Below are 13,656 nucleotides of genomic sequence, written 5' to 3' on the forward strand. Positions count from 1 at the left end.
GAATCTAGAGAGTGAAGCAGCCATAAAGTTACTTCAAAGCTACCCATTCCCACTAGTGGATCAAGGAACATGCACAAATTAAGCCATGGAGGAGAAATATAGAGGTGTAACTACTTATTTAGGCAGTTACGTATTAATTCAGAAGCCCAGGTACCTAGCTCTTTGAATGAAAGCTTGAAGGACAGAAATAATCTAAGGACCATGAACCATAAGGTTATCAGGGTCCCTTAGGGAATATATTCCATAACTCTTTTCATAAGTGCATGGTTTATTAATACATATTCTTAATATCCTAAGTACTGAAGTCAGACTTATGTAAAATGCAGAAGATGCAGGTAAGGAAGTGGAAATGGCACTTCAGAATAGAAAAATCAAAATCTTGAAGCAATTACCCTGAAGTCAAATGTGATCCTTACTAGTTTCACTGCCACCCTTGTGTTGTTAAATTCCAATTGAGTGCCATAAAGCAAATGAATAAGGATTGAGCAAAGATTTAACAACTGAACTAAAGAAACAACAATTCTTCAAAAAATAATAACTTATTTCAAACTGGGAATCAAATTTTATATTCAAATAACATTAGATTCTTGCAATACCAGTGAATTTCACTGAAAACAAAGTAAAACAAATGCATGATACGCTTGATGCAGCTGTGATGAAGGCTAAAGAAAGAAAAGATTGGCAATGAAAATTAAGTTTGCCAGTTATACAACAAAAGCAAGATATATATACATATGTGACTGTAACATGCCCTCATGGATATAAATTGTTACATCAACCCCAATGAATTGTACAGGTAAGGTTTTGCCATATTTGAGCCCAGTGATATTGCCTCATTTTAATGTGCATCATCCCAAGGGAGTGCTTATAATACCTCTATTTTGTACCACCATTTATCATACTTACAGCATATATTTTGCAGAAAATCTATTTTAGATCTGTGTTAGGGAGATTTACTTTTTTTTGGATAATATTTCTTATATATCTACATGTAAAGCCACTTGATTTTATTATCATGAGTTCAACTTTATAGGCCTTAAAGGGAGAATAAAATGATAATGAATATATTTCAATAACCTCAGAAAATTATTAAAGTATATTCCCTATAAGTTATGGTACTACAGTATTACAATCCAATAACTCAGAAACTACCATGACTTGAAAAGAATGTCCTGCAATACTGGAAAACAGAATTTTCAGCTCTACTGAATAAACTTTTAATGGTTCAGAAATATTGACTCTTAGACCACTAAGTAAGACAAAATAAGACAAAAGTATTTTAGATTTTTTTTTTTCAAAATGCACATGGTGCAGGAGAAAATAAGTGTTTCTGTTTTACAGGGTAATACTTCCATATGACACTGAGTCCAAATCAAAATGAGTGGTGATGAGAATGAAGGTAAGGCAGTCGAACATGCATTGTAAAAGAAAAAAAACCCAACACTGTCAAAAATACAATGTATGCACAAAACATATTCCTTGTGCTGAGTAGCACAAGACATTGCAATGAGATGGCCTTTGCAGCCAACGTGCAGAGAAACACAGCAGAGAAAATTAATTCTTAAGAAGGATTTAGGCATGTTTCAAAATGAATCAGTAAACATCTGGAAACAATGTTCATTAAAGAACCTCCAGCTACTGCTGAATAAATGCCTTTGAACTTCCAGCAGCAAGACTGAAAGGTCTTTCAACGAAATTACTCTGTAGTCAATGTACCATCCATACGCAGAGTATCTTACATGTTACCGTGATCTTTTGTGACCTGGTAAGAAATAACAGCATTATGGGACCAGTAATACTTATGTGAAGTGACAGCAACACAGAACTCACTGAATTCTTCTGCTGTTTTCATTGATTTTGACAGCAGTGTCATCTACGCTACTGTGAGAGAGACAAAACTAGTTGTTCTGTGGTTTTTACAATACACACTTACTCTCATTTTTAAGAAGTCTTAAACACACAATGATCAAGCCCAGAACTGCCAAGTCCAAGTTCTCAAATAAAAATGATACAATTACAACATTTATTCAAAATTCTGCTTATTTAATGTCTTCACTCTATTTTAGGCAGACACGCTTTTGGTTTGGTTGAATTACGCACCTTATTCTTCTTAAACAAAAGCTGAGATTTTACTGTGCCTACATATCTCCTAAAGCACTGCAGGTGCAGGCACAACCCACCCAAGAAGTGTAAGAGTCTCAATGCAACACAAAGATCTGTCAACATTGTCTATACATGCTTGTAAGTCTCCAAAGGGAAAACACATAACGAAGCTAAACAGAAGCAGAGCTCAAAAAGAAAAGTTAAAAAAAGGTCGGGATTTGTAGCAAACAAGATCAAATGTGTCAAATAATGTGGAGTGAAATGTTGCCACTTCTGAATTGTAGCAAACCCTGCTTCCCCTCAAATGCTGCAACAACAGTCTCAGGTTGTTCACAAACTAATCTAATTGAATACATTCTTTGGACTCGCTCTTCAGAAAATATGTTTTTAATTCAGAGTCAGCTCTGGTGAAATACCACATTAAGAATTCTGGTTTCAGCTATGCCTAGAGCTCACAAAAATGGGAAGAGCCCAGGCTGTTTTCATGAAGAACACAGGAGATGGGGGCAAGATTTAGCCACTTGTGAAAGGAGAACACTGAATACTCCATTTGCCTTTCCAGGGCACTAAGGAGCTTACCGATCAGCCCCAAAAGGTCTCTACTCTTGACCTCTTTACTGCAGATTCCTCTTCACAGGATCTTCCATGCAATGCTACAAGGAATCTGCAGAGATCCTAAACCTGCTGCAAAGCTCCAGGACAGCACGTGCTGGTGGAAAACAAACCAAGCAGGGAAGAGTGAGAAGCTACAAGGAAATCACAGTAGCAAAGAGAAGAAGAGCTAAAGGATATATTTCTTATAATGGTTCATAGATAAAGTATCATGGAAGTAATTCAAGGCTATGTGTCTCGCTGACTTTTGTTGAATCAACAGATCTTGCTGTACACAGCCAATTATTTCCTTTGTGCGGCTTTTTACTTCAGCTCTTGATAATCTGAGACTTGTATTCCCCTTCTTTTATTAATTAATATTACCATTATTGATTTTTATAGCACTGCCAGACAGAGAATTGAGCAGAGTTGATTTCAATAATTTTATTAAATTACAGTATATAATTATACATTAAACAAATGGAAAATGAAGAATTCTTATTTATGAAAAAAGGCCATTGCAGTTAATATACAAAGCCTTTACAAATCATTACACTCAGAAGTTTAGAAAGGGAGAATCCCTGGCAGCAAAATGTGTGAAGACAGAATGTTTATTTATTAGTGTTATTTTTAAAAGGATGATCCAAGTCAAACTCAACAGCTTGTTTACAGTGAGGTCCTGCCCAAGGGTGGCTTAAAAGATATTAAACAGGCATACAACCAGAATATCATGTTACTGTACAAGATAAAAGTTTGCCTATGGCTTGATTTTACCGTGTCTGCTTTAGCAATTTTACTTATTTTTCAGGAAGCCCTAATCTGTTCTAGCTTCCTCTCCTTTGGAAAAGAAAATAAAACACAAGACTGTTCACGTGTATGCATATATGTGTGTGTATACATTTATAAAAAGATGTAATTCTAGGATCAATAGAATATATACACACTTGTATTTCTATATGAATGAACTAATGGGATGACGTGTGGAATACATGCCAAGTGTTGCTATTATTGGCTTTCTTCATGGAACCGTAGCTTTTTCATATTTTAAGGAAAATTAAAATCTTGAACATCTTTCCGGATTTTTAAAACGGCTCTTAAAAGGATGGCGATTCCATTATAAGTAGTATGTGTTTAGCAGACCTTTCCAGCACACAAGTTTGGAAGGAACATCTTTGAGAAGGGATGAATTTCCAGCAGGCACTACTCTTGGCAACATCATACAGGTGACAGTTATTTTGGAAATACTGAATCTCTCTTGTTTCTGATACTAGCGACATCAAGCTGGAAACCAAGAGCATGCTGGTGAGAAACTATCATGCCAAACATGAGAGACTTACTTTATTTTAGAAGAGCTTGTCTTTAAGGACTATTTAAACCATTGTAGAAATATTCTCCATATTTAAAAAAAAAAAATTTAAAAAGGGTTTTATTAAGAGCTATAGCACTGTCAAGATTCTCAACAGGAAATAGAAAAATGAATTTGTAATAGATACCACCCTGGCCCTGAGACCTCCAATTTAAACATGCCTAAATTTTAAATTATTTTAAGGCTGCAGCTTCTGAGCAATGTTTGTCTGAGCAGAGCTTACTAGAGGCTGATTATTAAAATCCCACAGTATTTCCACAGCACTGTGAATGTTTCATCCCAACATCATGCCCCATGCTTCTTACTGAAACTCCATACAAGACAGAGGCAAAATGTTATGGCACAGTGAGTAACTTTAATATCAGTACTTTCTAATTTTTTGATGTGTGGTTATGCAAAATCAAGATTCACTAAATGTAGGTGATGTTATATGAATTGTGCCAGGTAATTTTGGTGCACGTATATGGTGCACACAACTTTCACTACAACATCCAGAATGGGGCTGGTCTACAGAAGAGAAAAATAGAAAGGAAATCACACCAGAATTTCTAAACCACCACACCAGGTATTCCTCTTTTACCAGTGAACACGTCCATGGAAATACTGGATATGATGTGCAACACAGATCCCCGTAGGGCTTGGAAATAAAATACATATATGAAGCCACAGATGTTGTAGATCATATTAAAAGATAGGCAATTATGAATCATTTTTATATAAGGACTAAACAAACTTTTCAGGCAAAATTTTGCCCTAATTATTTTTTAATCAGCATCACTGAAGTAAATGAGAATACACAGATACAACTGAGGTGTAATCTAGCCCCTTGTAGCTATTGTTGGATTTTTCATTTGAAGTAGAATCTAATTAGCAATATTAAAATAGCATTATCAGCCATTTATAAAACATAACAATAAATTTACCACTCCCCCAACCCAATAATAATGTTTACCAAAGAATTAGACATTCCAAGTTTAAAAAATGTGGTTTGCATTCTAGATCAATTTGTCAAGACGGCAATTTCTACTCTAACAATAACAAAGAGCTTTCCTGAATTACCATTTAATGTTGATATTCAGATGGAGCAATCTTTTACACTGCCCTGAAGTTTACATTGAAAACATGGCCTGACATGCCTCCATTTCAATGGTATGCTGGCACTTGTTCTCATTTTATCCCTGCTTTTTTGTGGCTGCTTCCAGTTTGCATGTACAGGGAACCAGTCTGGCTCAAAAACAACCTTATTTTTTTCCCCTGTAACTTGGCTCCAGTGCCTGATGCGGTTCATTGCATGGCTGCACAAATACTTCTACCAACACAACCAAGGAGCTACAAGAGTTGTAAAAGCCTGAACTGCAGCCAAAACCAATTACATGTCAAACTATGGTCTACGTTTGAGCAGACAATTTTAATGTACTAGATCTAAAGGATGTTGAGAGGTCTGTAAATGTTCTGACTACATAGCTAGGTGATAGTATTGATTTACGTTGTCTGCCGTCAGAAGAATGTAAGGGGTTAATTCAAGTGCATTATTTAAAGAGGGTAGGCACAACAGATTCATGAGTCCATTTGAGAAAGCAGATGTCACTGAGTTTTCCAGTTTTACAACTGTAAATGTTTCATATATATGAACTTCTCAAGTCTGTCTGAGTTCTAACATAGACCATGCCAGAAGAACCCCAGCAGCAAGGCCTTGTACAAAGACTTTGAGACTGAATAAAACTAGGAGGCTGACAGTGAACAGTGCAGCACTGGACAAGAATGACACCTCCCCCAGTACTTTTCACCTTTTTTCCAGTTCCAAACCACTCTCCTTCATCTTTTGTGAGCAAGACGCCAGGGTGAAAAAGTGACCCTTTAACTAAATTATCTCAAAAAACACACAAAAGCAAGCTCATTACTTAGTACCAGGTACTAAAGAATCCACAAAAGGAAGAGTTGGTTAGTGTTGCTACCTACTGTCCTTCTGTCATTCACTTCTCTGACATCAAATTCTCATCTGGAAATAAAATACTCAGAGTGAATTAACTTTCTCTTTTTCATGTCTGTTCCTCACTAATTCTTCTGGTGTACATCTACTGTTTGGTCTAAATCACATTAGGGAGGAGTGTCGTAAAGGTTAATTTTAGCATACAGAGAATAGATGTCCATTTAAATTAGTGGTTAAACACCTCAAGAGAACAATTAATTTAGACACTTGTTCTCTGAAATTGTCTTTTTTGGATGTAACCCTCTTTTCACTTGTTCTAGAGAATGACCAAAGGATAGCCTGCCCAAGAAAGGCTGTCTACTAGTTCTACCCATCACCAGGTCACCATATGCTCTGTTATGAAGCAAGTGTAATCAGAAGTCCCAACAGCTTAGCAGTCAGTTAGCACTTAAAAATAATCTTAGAGCCCAAACAAATGGTGACAGAATCACAAGCTCCTTCCCTTTCATAACAGAGAACAATGAGAGAACTTCACAAACTACAGATGCTCTGTAAAGTGCAAGGGAGTGAGCAAGTCCATGCAGGTGGCTCCAGCAATGAGCTATGAGTGTGAAATTCCAGCAGTGCAATGTGAAGTGTTAGAAAATTCGCAAATTCACAACCTCAACTACCGTGCCTGGGCCTCAAAGCACTGTGACCCAACACACCACAGAGCTGGTGCGAGGTGTATCGTCTCGCCAGCACCGCTACTCTGGCAGTATAATACAGCACTTCAGCACTATCTACTCAGGTCACAGCTGATGGTTTTAGAGTCTAGATATTGTTAACTGCAATTCCTGTGTTGGCTGCGTATGAGAGAAATGTATCCAAACATAGTATTTTTCCTTTTATAAATTCTATCTGTAGTCTGCTTTTGAAAGATGGTATTTCCTTAATCTAAAAATGATCACAGGTAGTACATCTCTGTTAGTTTCAAATGTGAGAGCCAGGATTCATGACACCATAGTTTAATGTTGCTCTTATCAGAACCCTGCAGAGATTAGAAATGGTAAGAAAAGCATTGATGGACGTTTTCAGGCTTTCTGGATTAGTTTGGAATTAACCACTGGTAGCTTGCTTTCTTTGACAACTCTTTTATAATCGGGCACAGATGGATGAAAATATACTACAAACACAGTGAGATTTTCTTTAATCATTAATTTTCACTTAATTTGCCAGATGGCTTTCCTTTCTAGTGTACATTTTCTTTGCTCGTGTCATTTGCAGGCTAAATTTTACTTTTTTTAGTTAAAGTTTGTCTCCCGAAACCCTTATTTTATTATTACTTTCTGGTCTTTTCCTAAACACTAAAGAAGATGAATTCACGTATTTTTTATTTTACTGTTAATTTCTTGTAAGTACTGCAGTTTTCCCTCTTAGAAACAAAAGATTTTTACATTACCAATTAATTTTTAGTATTGGAATTTAAAATGTAATACATTACTTTCATAAGCTCATGTATAAAATATGACTCTAACCATAGCTTTATTTTTAAAATGTACATGCCTTTCCTAATCATACACGTGCATTGTTCTTGAAAATGAGGCATTTTCATCTACACACTTGCACTGCTTTTCCTAGGTGCTCTTCTCTGCCCTGCCTCATGCTGTAATTGCTGAATTCATGCCCCTTTGTGAAAGTGATTGAATGGAAAAATAAAATATTCTGCAAAGAAAAAAAGTTTCTTAATCCTGTGTTTATTCCACAGTTAGGAGTGACTTCAGGAATAATTTGTGCTTCATATCAATTAATTTTATGAGGTTTTGCTCATTCTCCACATAAGTCAAGATGCTCCTTTATAAGCTTTTCATTAAGTCTTTTTCTTTGACTGAGATGACAAGATGCTACTGTTCTTTTGGCTAAAAAGGGAGACAGCTATTTAAATAAGTAGAAGACTTTTTCTGATGTTGAGCTATCTGTATTGGAGTTTCTTAGTCTTTTTATAGCTCAAGATTTACTCTAAGCTATATGTTACCATACATTCCTGCAGGATGATGTCTGGTTCTGAGAAAACTGTTGGATGACAGAAAGGACAGCATGTGGAGTTAAGAACTTCTCATCATAGGTGAAAGCAGTAGAATCTTCTAAGAAGTCTCAAGTCTCTGATAAGCAAAGGGACTAAAGGAAAGGCTAAATTTGAACCAGCACATTTCCCTGAAGTGGGGTTCTCCTCTGCTTTCATGCAACCTTGGTTTGTTCTTAGTGAATTTTGCTTCAATGAAGCACTGATGAGATTATGTCTGAAGGTCTTTGTTATGCTTTCTGCTGATACACTGGATGTAACATTATTCTGAACTGATGAATGAAGGCAGAAAGAAGAATAGAGAAAGCGTTAAATGGGTATGAAATGGCATATTCAGAAAATAGCCTCAGGCAATAAGAACAGGGCAGGGATGAGTGAACAAAAGAACAAGGTTATCTACTCTCATATGTTAAAAATTCTCAGGGGGCTCTGTGTCAACCTTTAAAAAACCAAATCAGAACAACCCAGCAACAGAAACAAGAATGAACGAAAGGAAAATTTCCTCATTTCTTTTCTGTCTGCAAATGTTACTTTATCTTCCATTGCAGCAACGGATGCCTTTACAAGAACAAAAGGAAATGAACAAGAGGTATAATTAGACTCTCCAACACTTAAACAGTTACAAAACTTCTTTTTTTTTTCCCCTAGAGAAAGATGATTCAAGTTTATTAATACATGGTATTTAACCTAAAAAATATAGGGAGCAATGCAAATACAGCACATGCTGTGAGCCAAGATTCTTTTCATACAAAACTGGCAGGCAAAGTCACTCTGTAGTGCACTTTGCCTGCTCTCAAAGTGAAGATGAAATCTGAACAATATCAAAATATAGAGCGTGCATTTCCACTGAGATTCCTAAGGCATTTAATGGAAATTTTCTTTTGAAATACACTTACATTTATTATAAGAAAACAAAATTTCTTCTTTGATGACTGAGAATTACAACTGTGAATGCAAGATTCTATTTATTTTCACACAATTCCTATGTTTTGTTTCTTTTTGACAAAAATTTAAAAACCACACCAAGAAAACAGCCCCAATATAATCACTATCACTAGATTTCCAATTAAATAACTCAAATCAATGCTTCTGTAAAACTTAAATAATACAGCAGGAGTTTCTGAATGCTATGAAGAAAAAAAAAAGTAGAATTTGTATTCAGAATCCAAATAGCACAAGTGCATTTGACAAACCATGTCCTGCAGAAAACACAATGGATTCTCTTAACATCAATGGAAGTTCTACATGCAGACCTACCGAGATGCTTTGTCATTGGACTGCAGTTGATGTCAAATATTTACATCATTTCAGTCACATCTGATACAGTCATGGCAGATATAGATTTCAAGGTATGTATAAATCAAGAATAATGAGTGCTGGGTGTGACACTTAAAAGAAGGGTAATGTTTAAAAAGTAGAAGAAATGTACAACTGAATTTAAGTAGTTTGGCCTTTCTTTTTAATGAAGAGAGAAAATCTAAGGCTCAGCAAACTAAGAATTTTTATTTGACTAATATTAACTTTAAATAGAATGTGTTGTTAGCAATGACATTTAAGAAAAGGGAAAAGCCAGAGTTAGTGAGGCTTAAAAACAGCAAGGGAGTAGAATATGTTCCAGTAAGAAAGCATATGAATCACAGAGAACTGCTTTCTGTTATAGCAACAAGATCAATTAGATCTGCAACAGCTGAAAACCATTAACTGCTGTTGGTTGCTGTTAGCGTAATGGGTTTTTTTCTGCTCAGTATTCTGGTGTCAGTTTATCACTTTACTACCCAAACAGTTATGCCTGAAGCTCTGGTAATCTTAAATATAGAATTGTTAGGAACAAAAGAAAATCTCACAGCATACAAATTGAAGTATTAAATATTACTAACCTGTTTATAGATTAAACATAGCTTCAGCTGCTAAAATTGTTCCATACAGTGTCAGAGATGTCTTTGTTTTATGGTTTGGTTTTTTTTTTCATGTGTGAGAAGCAGAGACGGTCGCCTAACATTAGTCATGTTAACCGATTTCTAGCCAGACGTATAAATGGGAAAAAACTGGGGCAAGAAAAGCTTCCCCAGAGCAGCCAGCAACAGCACTTTCTTCTTTTCTTCTCCCGCTTTATGGAAAAGAATCATAATTACGTTTGTGAGACTGCCATTCTTCTCATTGTCCCACGGTTCCTGCACTGCCCCCAAAGTTCACAGAATCACAGAATCACAGAATAACCAGGTTGGAAGAGACCCACCGGATCATCGAGTCCAACCGTTCCTATCAAACACTAAACCATGCCCCTTAGCACCTCGTCCACCCGTGCCTTAAACGCCTCCAGGGAAGGTGAATCAACCACCTCCCTGGGCAGCCTGTTCCAGTGCCCAATGACCCTTTCCTTTAAAAATTTTTTCCTAATGTCCAGCCTAAACCTCCCCTGGCAGAGCTTGAGGCCATTCCCTCTTGTCCTGTCCCCTGTCACTTGGGAGAAGAGGCCAGCACCCTCCTCTCTACAACCTCCTTTCAGGTAGTTGTAGAGAGCAATGAGGTCTCCCCTCAGCCTCCTCTTCTCCAGGCTAAACAACCCCAGCTCTTTCTCTCTTTCAAATTAGCAACACATCATTTTGTCTAAAACCATGACATCTTTTTACATAGTTTACCTACAGCACATTAGTTTCCAATTTTCAGAAGAGAAAAATGGTGTGCCTTTTTTAATGTTTTCATTTAATTATTCATAGCATAGCATTCAAAGTGACAGGTGGCCTTCTTCTAGATGAGGTTTGTTTTCTTTTGCTCATTAATAGCTCAAACTCAGGCAACATTATTTCTGTAACCTGTCGATTCAGTTTTCTTAGTTCAGTGCTACTCCCTTTCTTCATCATCTTGGTGGCTGCTTTTACAGGCCTTCAGATTGTTGTGTGGGAAATATCAGGAACACCACTGCTTATCCTGGGCTAAATTAATCCCTCCCATATGAGGAGCCAAGTAAGCAAATGTGGGGATTTTTTTTTGGTAGCAGGGGTAGGGGAAATGAAATGCCAACACTGATTTATATTCACAGGGTTCAATTGAGAGATAAGCCTGTCTGCTTCAAACAATGAGGTGTGGTGAAGAGATCCACAAGATAGTACTAAACCAACAAGAAACGTTTGCACAGGACATTCAGACCTACCAGTGTCCACATAATACAACAGACCCCAGCTTTGATTAAGAGGCAGCACAGCTCACATCAGCACGGTGCCACACTGAGCCTAACGGGCTGTGTCTTTTAGGACTCCTCAGTTTAGGTGTGTACAACTGCCTGCAGTCTTGGAATAAGTCACCAGCAGTTTGCACACACCTCTGGTGCCCAACACAGGTGCACATGGGTGACAGTCCCTGCAGAAAGGATACGCTTAACTCTCCTACCTCTGTTCTGGCGCATCTTTCTGATGAGAAGGGCGATAAAAAGCTGTTTACCTTCATCAAAATTCTCTTCACCCCATTCTTGTGCCTCAGACAGAGCTCTCTGTGGTTAGGACGGGGCTGACAATACAAACCTTGGAGGTGTGCTTTAACATCCCTAATACATATGCATTTAAAAGAATATCCAGCAGCCTCTCCTCCACTGCATGATTTGGCTGTTTGGCTACGTCAGAATATTTGAGAACTTATGACTCAGTAGAAATTGTATGAAACTAAGAAAACCATGTTGCCAAGAGCCACCTGTAAACATGAAGAGGAAATTGGCAACAAAAAACTACACTCTATCCTTTTGTGCACAAATAATGACAGATAAATAACAAAAAGAAAAATCGCAATATTTCACGATAATTTATGTAGCAGCTGACATTCTTTAGTTGTCCTAATTTACATTCAAACATATCATGCTACAGCTTCACACTACAACGCCACATAGTATTTGCCTGCGTCTTAAAAAGGAAAACAATTCGGAAAAGTTCTTGTGTAGCTGAGGCAACAGAGTGGAGAGAAGACAAGATGGAGACAGAGAATAATGCAATTACCTACCAAAAGATCAGTTAAATACCAAATTTTGTTCTCACCTCATATGCGTAATGCTGCTAATTAGTGAAATGTGCATTTACAAGAGCCAGGGAGAAGCATGAACTATGTTTCATTCTGGTTTTCTGCGGATTGTTTTTTTTTTTTGTTAAAAAGGGAGAGTACTTTCAAAGCTTTCAAGATTTCTCTGTTAAAATTTGTACTTAGTGCACGAGCCAGTTTCATGCAAAGGGACCTGCGCTTGCTCCAGTCTCAGAAGCACTAGGTATGATAATGTGGACTGAGGTTTGAGCTCTCCGGGATGAAACTGAGGAGCATTCTGCTGCCTACAAGGTTCCCATTATCACAATCTGCATGCCTGAAACTAGACAACTAAATAAATGTTTAATATTCCCCTGAAGTATCCTGACTTCAAAACACAGCTTGGGAGCTTAATAAACACGCATCCCAGGAGCACTTGGAACTGTCCCAAATGGGTTATTTTCATCTTTTGTGTGGGGCACTGAGCGACAGCTTTTGTAGATTTTAAGTCTCAGAGTTTTGAGGTGACAGCACTTGTACCTATGAAAATATCACATGTAATTTCATAGATTCTTAGGTGTTCCAATGTCATTATTTCAAAGAGCTCCTGCCACTGAATTCTGCAAAGAAAAGGGTCAATACTGCAGAGACAAAATACTAAGAAAATATTTTTTTAAAAATCACTATTATCTGTATAAATTACATAAAAGATAAGCAAGAGGCTGAGACAGCCTGTTGGGGGCCATAAACTGCAGTAAACCCCTCCACTCCCAATTCAGGAAAAATTCTTAAATTCAGCCAGTGTGAGCAGAAATTTGAACAACTGCCTAAGACCCTTTTAAAAAAAGGACTCTTTAATGGGGGACAGAAGAAAAGTTAATGTAGAAGATCTGTTCTCCAGCAGTCATATAATATAAAACATTGCATTTTTGCTGTAAAAAAATAATGTATCTGTCTTGTTTAATACTAAAGACTAAAAGTAAGAAACGATTTTAAGAAGCAATTACAACCCTTTATGTGCAGATTTACATAACTACAATACATGATTGAAAACAACCCCCAAAAAGTTCTTAACGCAGATGTTATACAAATGTTTTCATGCTTCCTTTCCTTAAAGTAACCAAATCTAGTCTAACTTAACCCTGACTTTTTTTCAACGTAAACCTGAAATCCAGAGGTATTCCTTAAAATTCTGATGGTTGGCAAGACTATAAACAATATGAACTACTGTAAAACGGCTGACAAATATATGCTTATAAATTATCAGGAAACAGCAGAGAAACCACTCTGCTAGCTAATGCATATTGAGATGTTCCTTTACACCGTATCTGTTAATCAGATACTTGAATGGCAAGGCATAAAATCAAAGATATTGTCCATACATATTGGCTCATGATGGCCTGTTTTTAAAGAAAAAGAAATATTTTGACTAAACAGTTACACATAAAGATAAAAATCATAGAATCATAGAATAATTTGGGTTGGAAGGGACCTTAAAGATCACCTAGTTCCAACCCCCCTGCCATGGACAGGTACATCCCACCCAGGCCAGGCTGCCCAAGACCCCATCCAGCCTGGCCTTGAACACCTCCAGGGATGGGG

The 13,656-nt window shown here is 37.0% G+C and overlaps 1 protein-coding gene across 2 annotated transcripts in view; it reads right to left on the reverse strand.

The window, feature by feature from the left end:
• LOC138722219 (ubiquitin-conjugating enzyme E2 E2) overlaps window positions 1-13,656 on the reverse strand; it is a 214,714-nt gene that overhangs the window by 116,036 nt on the left and 85,022 nt on the right. The gene's annotated exons all lie outside the window — the stretch shown is intronic.

Source organism: Phaenicophaeus curvirostris, chromosome 6 (assembly GCF_032191515.1).
Source record: "Phaenicophaeus curvirostris isolate KB17595 chromosome 6, BPBGC_Pcur_1.0, whole genome shotgun sequence".
Lineage (NCBI taxonomy): Eukaryota > Metazoa > Chordata > Aves > Cuculiformes > Cuculidae > Phaenicophaeus > Phaenicophaeus curvirostris.